The sequence below is a fragment of the Brienomyrus brachyistius genome, chromosome 21 (genome assembly GCF_023856365.1).
Source record: "Brienomyrus brachyistius isolate T26 chromosome 21, BBRACH_0.4, whole genome shotgun sequence".
Classification (NCBI taxonomy): Eukaryota; Metazoa; Chordata; class Actinopteri; order Osteoglossiformes; family Mormyridae; genus Brienomyrus; species Brienomyrus brachyistius.
Window position 1 is genome coordinate 16,407,491 of NC_064553.1, and position 9,773 is coordinate 16,417,263.

At 52.1% G+C, this 9,773-nt stretch overlaps 1 long non-coding RNA gene across 1 annotated transcript; it reads left to right on the forward strand.

Annotated features, from left to right (window-relative positions):
- Positions 1–453: 453 nt before the first annotated feature.
- LOC125716760 (uncharacterized) lies at positions 454–9,160 on the forward strand. The gene is made up of 3 exons (XR_007384399.1): positions 454–555; positions 6,829–6,943; positions 8,838–9,160. It is a non-coding gene; the product is annotated as an uncharacterized LOC125716760 (long non-coding RNA).
- Positions 9,161–9,773: the final 613 nt, after the last annotated feature.

The window sequence follows — 9,773 nt, forward strand, 5'->3', positions numbered from 1 at the left end:
AGTAGGTTATTTACATCCAGGCATAATAAGCGTGGAATATCCTGTCACTTTTTTTTTAGAAACCTGAGCATGAGGAATGCGCTCGGCTTGTAAGGCGGCTGTAATATTGATATATCATACATTTCAGGATTTTCCCTAGTGTGTCTTTCCAATCCGTAGGATGGTTTGCAGGTTCATTGCTCCCATCCCAACATAAAATGCTCCGATATTTTCCCTCCATTCCCTCTCCTCCGATAAGAGCTTGTGAAACATTTCCACCGCAGCCCGGAATTTTAAAATGATCCGTGTGGTGTTTTCATTGGCCCGGTATTCCGATCGCTCCCTGACCTCAGGAAGGCCGAGTCGGCTGTGGAATGCACTCCGAAGCCGATGGGCTGGGCCGCCCTCCTTTCTGCTCCTGAGCCTGGACGGATATTTGCCGGTACCCGCGAATGCGGACCGTATGCTGCCTTTTAGTCAGGAACGCACAATACAGATTCATTTCTATATTAATTTCTTCTTATTACTGCACTAAATAATACTTCGAAGTAGAAGTCCTCCATGGGGTTAATAAAGGTAAGTAATATTTATATTTCTGTATAAACAACTCTGCAGTGATATCTCATTCAGGGTGTCCCTGCCTCATGCCCTGTGATAGGCTGGCATCCTGTCCAGGGTATCCCTGCCTCGTGCCCTGTGATAAGCTGGCATCCTGTCCAATGTGTCCGTGCCCTGTGCATTCTGGGATAAGGTCCAAGTCCCTGTAACCCCTTACTGGATAAGTGTTTACAGTGAATGGATGAATGGTTTATAAGTTGCTCTTCTCGCAGCCACAAACAGACTGGCTTCACTCTCACTTACTCCTTGCTGTTTTCTCTAAGAAGCCAGTCTCACCTGTTGACCCCCCCCACCTGACTCTCAGTGCCAGGTGCCCCCCATACCCCACTGTGACACTATGGGCTGAGGTCGCTCAAACGCATGGCCTGAGATTTCCCCGCCCCTTTTTTGTATTACCGTTCCTCTCGCACTGATTCAATGGAGGCCTGGCATTTCGCTTCGCCGTTAAACTCACAGAGCCCTGCTGGGAATTACCGGTAAGCGTAAAGGCCGGTGAGGCCGCGCAGCAGTCAAAAACCCGGCAATCTATGTGACCCAGCTGGGGAGCAGCTAGAATAAATATGGAAAAATGTGGGATTCTGTCAGGTAATTGCAGATATGTGGCAGAAACTGCATTTGTCCACGGAGTTCTGTGTCTGTCCGTGGAGCGCTGTGTCTGTCTGCAGGGTCCGCGGAGCGCTGTGTCTGTCTGTGGGGTCCACAGAGCGCTGTGTCTGTCTGTGGGGTCTGCGGAGCGCTGTGTCTGTCTGTGGGGTCCACGGAGCGCTGTGTCTGTCTGCGGGGTCCGCGGAGCACTGTGTCTGTCTGTGGGGTCCGCAGAGCGCTGTGTCTGTCTGTGGGGTCCGCAGAGCGCTGTGTCTGTCTGCGGGGTCCGCGGAGCGCTGTGTCTGTCTGCGGGGTCCGCAGAGTACTGTGTCTGTCTGCGGGGTCTGCGGAGCACTATGTCTGTCCGTGGAGCGCTGTGTCTGTCTGTGGGGTCCGCGGAGCGCTGTGTCTGTCTGAAGGGTCCGCGGAGTGCTGTGTCTGTCCGAGGAACGCTGTGTCTGTCCACGGAGCGCTGTGTCTATCCGTGGAGAGCTGTGTCTGTCAGTGGAGTGCTGTGTTTGTCCGTGGAGCGCTGTGTCTGTCTGCGGGGTCCGCGGAGTGCTGTGTCTGTCTGTGGGGTCCGCAAAGTGCTGTGTTTGTCTGCGGGGTCCGTGGAGTGCTGTGTCTGTCTGCGGGGTCCGCGGAGTGCTGTGTCTGTCTGTGGGGTCCGCAGAGTGCTGTGTTTGTCTGCGGGGTCCGCAGAGTGCTGTGTCTGTCCGAGGAACGCTGTGTCTGTCCAAGGAGCGCTGTGTCTATCCGTGGAGAGCTGTGTCTGTCAGTGGAGTGCTGTGTTTGTCCGTGGAGTGCTGTGTCTGTCCAAAGAGCACTGTGTCTGTCCATGGAGAGCTGTGTCTGTCAGTGGAGTGCTGTGTCCCTGGAACATTGTGTGCATGGATTTGTTTGCTTTTTTTTTCTTCGTAAAAGCACTCAGCACATTTTCTTTACTGAGGTTTACAGCCTGAAGGCCCCATAATAAATGACACATTTATTGAGTCGATAGAAACACCAGCGTAAAATGGTGTGTTTAAATAAAATGTAACACGGGTGGGAAAGAAAAAGAGAGAAAGGCGATTCGGAGAGTGCCGGTGTACGGCCCCCTTGGACAGTCATTTATCACTCAGATCCTTGTCACCTTGTGTGTTTTTCACTCTATGAAACTCAGGAGAGAGAACAGGGGGGTTTATTTTAGCTCACTGGAGTGTTGTTTTAGGGGCTGGGCAATGAGAGCGCCCCCCCCCACACCCCACCTGGGAAAGAGCCACTTTGTGTCTTTGGAAACCATTCAGCCAGACTCCTCCAAGTCAATCGCGGGTCTTGGCAACTCGAACACGCAGTACCATTCAGGCAGATTTAGGGATGCTGTTTTTCCAATGAGAAGAGGGAAACAATCGGACGATTCAGGTTTAATTCTTTTAGGAGTCATGCCTTTGAAACCTGGAGTAAAATATGTGTATGACAGTATATATTTCAACTTTTTCTTAGGGTGATATTTAAAGGTAACCATTAACGTTATATACATATTATATACACAGTATTTAAATCAAATAAAATCAAACTTAGCTCTGTAAAAGCTTCTTTTTCGCGAGTGGTGACAAATGAAGAATTTAAATTCTCTCCTTAAAAGCAAAGTAAAATTAAAAGGAGTAAAATAAGGAGTCTGGGGTATTTTTTCTGCTGGTGCAATTTGCTTTATTTTTGCTTGGACCGAATTCTGCTACACAAACGATCCCCGACTGACATCCATGGTGTTAAACCACAATTCATTTTTGCCAGCTTTATTTGTTTAAATTCAAAGTGTGTGTGTGTTTTTTTTTTTTTTTACTCTTAAAGCGGTAAAGGACCCTGTTCCCTCCTGACGAGGGTGTGTTATTTTCTCACAAAGAGCTGCTCTGTTTCCAGTGTGACTCTTTTCTTCAGACAATTTAAATGTTCTCGCTGTTTGCCGATCACCTTGACCTTTGCGCGCGCCAGAGTTTCTTGGATAAAGAAGCCGGTTAGTCGAGGGATGGACGTGAGAAGCGCTCCGCCGTGCTGTGGATTTGCAGACATTAATCTCTTCTGTCCTTGCCTATCTGCCTTCATAACATCTGCGGCTGTAAATAAATCGATGATCCACAGAGGTCTGAGATCTGAGATCAGGGACTCTCGAGCCTGGGCTGCAAACCAACAACCATCTTCCTCACTGCCCTTTTTTCTGGGTGCTTCTGCGTAGCTGGGGGCTCAGGCTTCCTCAGTCCACCATTTGTGCCCATTACCCTGCTCCTGATTCCCTGAACTGGAACACCTCCTGACAGGAAAAAAGACCCTGAATCCTACAAACACATTTTCCCAAAATACTTTGTGGGGGGAAATCTCACTTCTGCAAGGAAATAACATTTTTCATCATATTTTATATATTATATCTACAAACGAAAAATTGCACTGTGTCAAATTCAGAGCTGATAATGTGTAATGTGGCGGGGAGAGGCAGAAAAACCTTTATTGGCTGGTGGTTAGGGGTCCAGCAGCTACGAGTCCCCCCCTGCCAGGTGAGCAGGCTCAGTGCACATATTTCCCAGGTCCAGTACAAAATTACTTCAGCTACTCTCCCTCCCCCCTCCCCTGCCTATCCAGCGTACACACAGTGAGCACACCGGCTCGCTGCCGCCCGTCGAGCTCCCCCTGTACACAGGGCAGATGCGCCGGCCAGTGAACTCCCCTTATACACAGAGTGGGCACACTGACCAGCGAACTCCCACTGTACACAGAGTGGGCACATTGGGTCGCTGTCATCTAGCGAGCTTGCCCTGTATACAGAGTGGGCACACTGGCCAGCGAACTCCCCCTGTACACAGAGCGGGCACACCGGCCACCTACTGCCCAGTGAGCTCCCCCTGTACACAGAGTGGGCACACTGACCAGTGAACTCCCACTGTACACAGAGTGGGCACATTGGGTCGCTGTCATCCAGCGAGCTTGCCCTGTATACAGAGTGGGCACACTGGCCAGCGAACTCCCCCAGTACACAGAGCGGGTACACCGGCCCCCCGCTGCCCAGTGAGCTCCCCCTGTACACAGAGCGGGCACACCGGCCCCCCGCTGCCCAGTGAGCTCCCCTTGTACACAGAGCGGGCACACCGACCCCCGCTGCCCAGTGAGCTCCCTTTGTAAACAGAGCGGGTACACTGACCTCCTGCTGCCCAGTGAGCTCCCCCTGTACACAGAGCGGGTACACCGGCCTCCTGCTGCCCAGTGAGCTCCCCCTGTACACAGAGCGGGTACACCGGCCTCCTGCTGCCCAGCGAGCTCCCCCTGTACACAGAGCGGGCACACCGGCCCCCCACTGCCCAGTGAGCTCCCCCTGTACACAGAGTGGGCACACTGACCAGCGAACTCCCACTGTAGACAGAGTGGGTACACCGACCCCCCACTGCCCAGTGAGCTCCCCTAGTACACAGAGCGGGCACAACAGCCCCCTGCTGCCCAGTGAGCTGCCCCTGTACACAGAGCGGGCACACCGGCCCCCGCTGCCCAGTGAGCTGCCCCTGTACACAGAGCGGGCACACCGCCCCCCTGATGCCCAGTGAGCTCCCCCTGTACACAGAGCGGGTACACCGGCCCCCCACTGCCCAGTGAGCTCCCTTTGTAAACAGAGGCGGGTACACCGCCCCCCTGCTGCCCAGTGAGCTCCCCCTGTACACAGAGCGGGCACACCGGCCCCCCACTGCCCAGTGAGCTCCTTTTGTAAACAGAGCGGGTACACCGCCCCCCTGCTGCCCAGTGAGCTACCCCTGTACAGAGAGCGGGTACACCGGCCCCCCGCTGCCCAGTGAGCTCCCTTTGTAAACAAAGCGGGTACACCGCCCCCCCCGCTGCCCTGTGAGCTCCCCCTGTACACAGAGCGGGTACACCGGCCTCCTGCTGCCCAGTGAGCTCCCCCTGTACACGGAGCAGGTACACCGGCCTCCTGCTGCCCAGTGAACTGCCCCTGTACACAGAGCGGGCACACCGGCCCCCCGCTGCCCAGTGAGCTCCCTTTGTAAACAGAGCGGGTACACCGCTGCCCAGTGAGCTCCCCCTGTACACAGAGCGGGTACACCGGCCCCGCGCTGCCCAGTGAGCTCCCCCTGTACACAGAGCGGGTACACTGACCAGCGAACTCCCACTGTACACAGAGCGGGTACACTGGCCCCCTCAATGAGCTCCCCCTGTACACAGAGCGGGCACACCGGCCCCCCAATGCCCAGTGAGCTCCCTCTGTACACAGAGTGGGCACACTGACCAGCGAACTCCCACTGTACACAGAGTGGGCACACTGACCAGCGAACTCCCCCTGTACACAGAGCGGGTACACCGGCCCCCCGCTGCCCAGTGAGCTCCCCTAGTACACAGAGCGGGCACAACAGCCCCCTGCTGCCCAGTGAGCTGCCCCTGTACACAGAGCGGGTACACCGGCCTCCTGCTGCCCAGTGAGCTCCCCCTGTACACCAAGCGGGCACACCGGCCCCCCACTGCCTAGTGAGCTCCCCCTGTACACCAAGCGGGCACACCGACCCCCTTCTGCTCAGTGAGCTCCCTCTGTACACAGAGCGGGTACACTGGCCCCCTCAATGAGCTCCCCCTGTACACAGAGCGGGTACACCGGCCCCCCGCTGCCCAGTGAGCTCCCCCTGTACACAGAGCAGGTACACCGGCCCCCCGCTGCCCAGTGAGCTCCCTTTGTACACAGAGCGGGTACACCGGCCCCCCGCTGCCCAGTGAGCTCCCTTTTTACACAGAGCGGGTACACCAGCCCCCCGCTGCCCAGTGAGCTCCCCCTGTACACAGAGCGGGTACACCGGCCCCCCGCTGCCCAGTGAGCTCCCTTTGTAAACAGAGCGGGTACACTGGCCCGCCGCTGCCCAGTGAGCTCCCCCTGTACACAGAGCGGGTACACTGGCCCCGCGCTGCCCAGTGAGCTCCCCCTGTACACAGAACGGGTACACCGGCCCCGCGCTGCCCAGTGACCTCCCTTTGTACACAGAGCGGGTACACCGGCCCCCTGCTGCCCAGTGAGCTCCCCCTGTACACAGAGCGGGTACACCGGCTCTCACCTACACTGCTGAAATCCTGCCTTAAATTATAAACCTTTACAAAACGTCTCCATAAAACCAGCAAGTGACTCTGCAGGGAAACTCCGCGGTTGCTGCTTTGATATCCTGTATAAAAATGGGAAGCCTCGCTCATTTTCTACCTCTAGAGTTCTGCCAGTCACAGTAAAAACAACAGCCACCCGACCAGCCCATACACAACCACTTGAGATATTAACGTGCAAAACAAACACACGGTAAAGAATTTTTGCTTTTTAACCATAAGCATTACACAGAACTCTCTGGTAAACCTCACAGTCTCATAACATGAGGTAAATGCCAAATGGACAATATTTATGGTGTGTAGTTTAACAATGTGCATTTTCTGTCATGGGGTCCCTATTAAGAAGTCAAGTTTCGAGGATGAAGATCTTTCAAAACAGCTGGGAGGATGGACTTCACTGGCGTTTCGTTTTGCAATGTCAAACAAAGCCTGGATTAACTACCTTCATGCATTTTTTTCTCTAAAAAAGTTAAAATTATTATACTGAGAGCCTTTTTAAACGTCTGTTTCCTGTCTCCCTTTTTATTTCCAAAGTGAACAGAAGAGTCTGCTTCTCCTCCCGGTTACCCAACCACCCACGGCGTCACCGGAACTGCGGGAATGTGCCTGTGAACCCAAACGTACGGGTGGCTGCGGCTTTCGGCACGAGGTGGGTGTCTCCGACACGAATACGTCAGCCCCGCCCTGACGCGACAATGCGTACGGGCAGGAGAGCCGAGGTCGACATATTTCTGAAGTCCAAAGACCCAGATTCTGGCTGGTTCATTTTCCCCTATGCCGTTTTAACCATATAAGGAAGGCCTTTGTGGGAGAACACAGGACGTGAAAGAGTCCCTGTTGCCACGGCGATATCGCGGCCGACATGTCTGATTACCGAGGTTGTCTTGGCATCTTTCGTGCTTCACAAACCCAAATAGCCCTCAGTGACAGATTAATCAAGCCGATCTTGAGACACAGAGCTGCTATGAACTCATAGCGCTCTCCAGCTGCTAACTAGAGGAGGAGACCATGTGCCTGGCCAATAAAAACAATTTCCTTTCCAACGAGTAACATTTAGAATCTGGAATTTCATACAAATTTGTGTAAGGGAGACTGAGAGTGTCGTGGCAAAAAGCAAAGTATTAAACAAAACCTCCAAGCTGGATCCCTGTAAGCAATAAATGATGGAAATAAACGCACGTTACATTTTGTGACTTAAAAACTCTGAATAAAGCACTTGCAGCCACCCACAAGAAACAAGAATGTTTTTGTGTAATTTCTCAAAGTTTCTAACCTGAGGGATGCTGTTAACATTCTGGGAGCTGGATGCGACTCTTGCGTCGGGATCTGTGCACTGTGGGCTGGGTGGGCGTGGACCCGTCATGTTAATCCTTGGCCAAGCTCACTCATTGGCTTGATGCCGTGCGGAGATTACAGCACGGACACCTAAGGAGAAACGTGGGAGAAGGGACACACCATCCGGTCACGGGGAGGTTTCGTATTGCGGGGTTCGAGGGCACTTCCATACACAATGCCTACATTATGGCGATGCAGCTGCTGGTCATTATTATCCAGTAGAATATTTAATATTGATGTTTCCCCTAACCGTGGTCATCGAAAGGTACCTTTCATGCGAGTACAGAATCCAGCAAAATAGAGCAACAAAACAAGACAGATATCAGCAAAATAATCTATTTTCATCATATAATTATCATACGGATAGTATCTTGGAGACAAAGGAAGTCGGCGAGACTGCGGGAAAGGGCCCCTGATGATTCGTGATGGAAGAGGGGAGCAGACAGGATGCTGTTGGTTTGACGGCAGGAGATAACTCTGCCGCTGGTCCTTCTCAAAGCCTCAGAATGGCTATAAATACCCTTCAAGATGAATTTTGTCTCAGATGATACAAGAAACATATGAGCATTAAAATCCACACAATAGAAATAAGTTAAAATACGTGATAGAAATCTTACTTATTACCATTTTGCCTGAGAGATTCCTTAAATGCCCACGACCCCGAGCAGGATATGCAGCTGCGAAATGGATGGCGAATTGTCACGTAGTTTCTAAGCAGAGGCAAGAAGGGAGCTCTGGTCAGAGACGCAGTAACCTAGATAGTATTTTATTCAGGCAGCAAAGCAGTATTTTGGAGGTCGCGGATTTCGGGCTGTATTTTTAGCTCCAGCGTATTATAAATAACCCGGTATTCCGGAATGTTTGCAGTTCATGGCTAGTGTGTCTTATCACCCCTGTGTTTACGTCATGCCCGTTGCTGGTTATATGAGACCATCTGCTGTCACACAAATGTGGGCCGTGATTTCTCCATCAGCCCCAGCTTCGGGCCAGATTTGTCCTTTTTGCTTACGTGATATTTTTTTTTATTTGTTTTCTCTTTTTTCCCCTTTTCTCACGAGTAACTCTGAGATAAAGAGAGAGCAAGGGAACAATGTTAAGCTGAAAAAGGCTGGATGAAGTAGAGCTCATTGGCATGCGAGGGCCACTCAGAGGAGTAAAGCAGAAGGAGACCAGGCTGGACTCGATGGGAATGTTTTGTCTTTTCACAGGCCTCGCCTGACAGCCGAATTCATTTACACCTCACAAAGTCGCACGGCGGTTCTGGAGACTCCGTCACGCCGGGGGCTATGGTGCCGGCTGCGGTACCGCGTCGCGTCTGAAGTGTGGCTCCAGCGGATGGGGAGAGGACTTCCAGGGCAGGGAAAACGGCATTCCTGCGGAAGACTGACGGCTTAATAACCGCATCAACGGAGCGTCGCATCAATCTCGCGCAGGCCGAACACAAGCGCTGCAGCGAAAGATGATTTCAGTCATTTTCAGTTTTCTATCACTTTCCTGTCCTCCGTGACAGACCTCCTCCGAGTCTCGTCCTTGTTGCCGTTTTTTTTTTTTTTTTTTTTTGGACCACTTTACGGAAATGCTGATCCGTGATTGGATGGGCACTCAGCCAATTACAACCACCTGACAAATCAGAGGGGCCAGCATTAGCTGATACCCTGACAGGATTAAATGATGCTTCTTTTGGTGAAGCGATGACAGATATTAAACTCTATCGAATGTTAGTAACCAGCCCCAGCTTTAGAAGGGTAAATGCAGAGGTTCGCTTGAGTGGAGCATTTTTAACAGGATGTGAACAGTAGATTGCATACCATGTGTTTAAAATGAGCATGGAAAAGCGTGTCATTCAACTTAGTGGCCTTGAGAGTTTCGATTAGCATAGTCCATGGTCACTTAGAAGTGTCAGTCCAAGCAGGAGAGGTTGGAAAACTCACACCACATGGGTCATTATTTATCATCTTAGCAGGGAATTAAGACTTTAAGTGTAAATTAGTGTAATATCTCAGATACTGCCCCATAGCCCCTCCTCTATGTCTGGTTATGTTAGAGGGACATTCTGCAGCATGGGGGGGAGGGCGAGATAAGCCAATTTACTGCTGGGTTGTTGCTGTGGCATCGTATCTCTGTCTGGACAGTGTGCCAAGTAA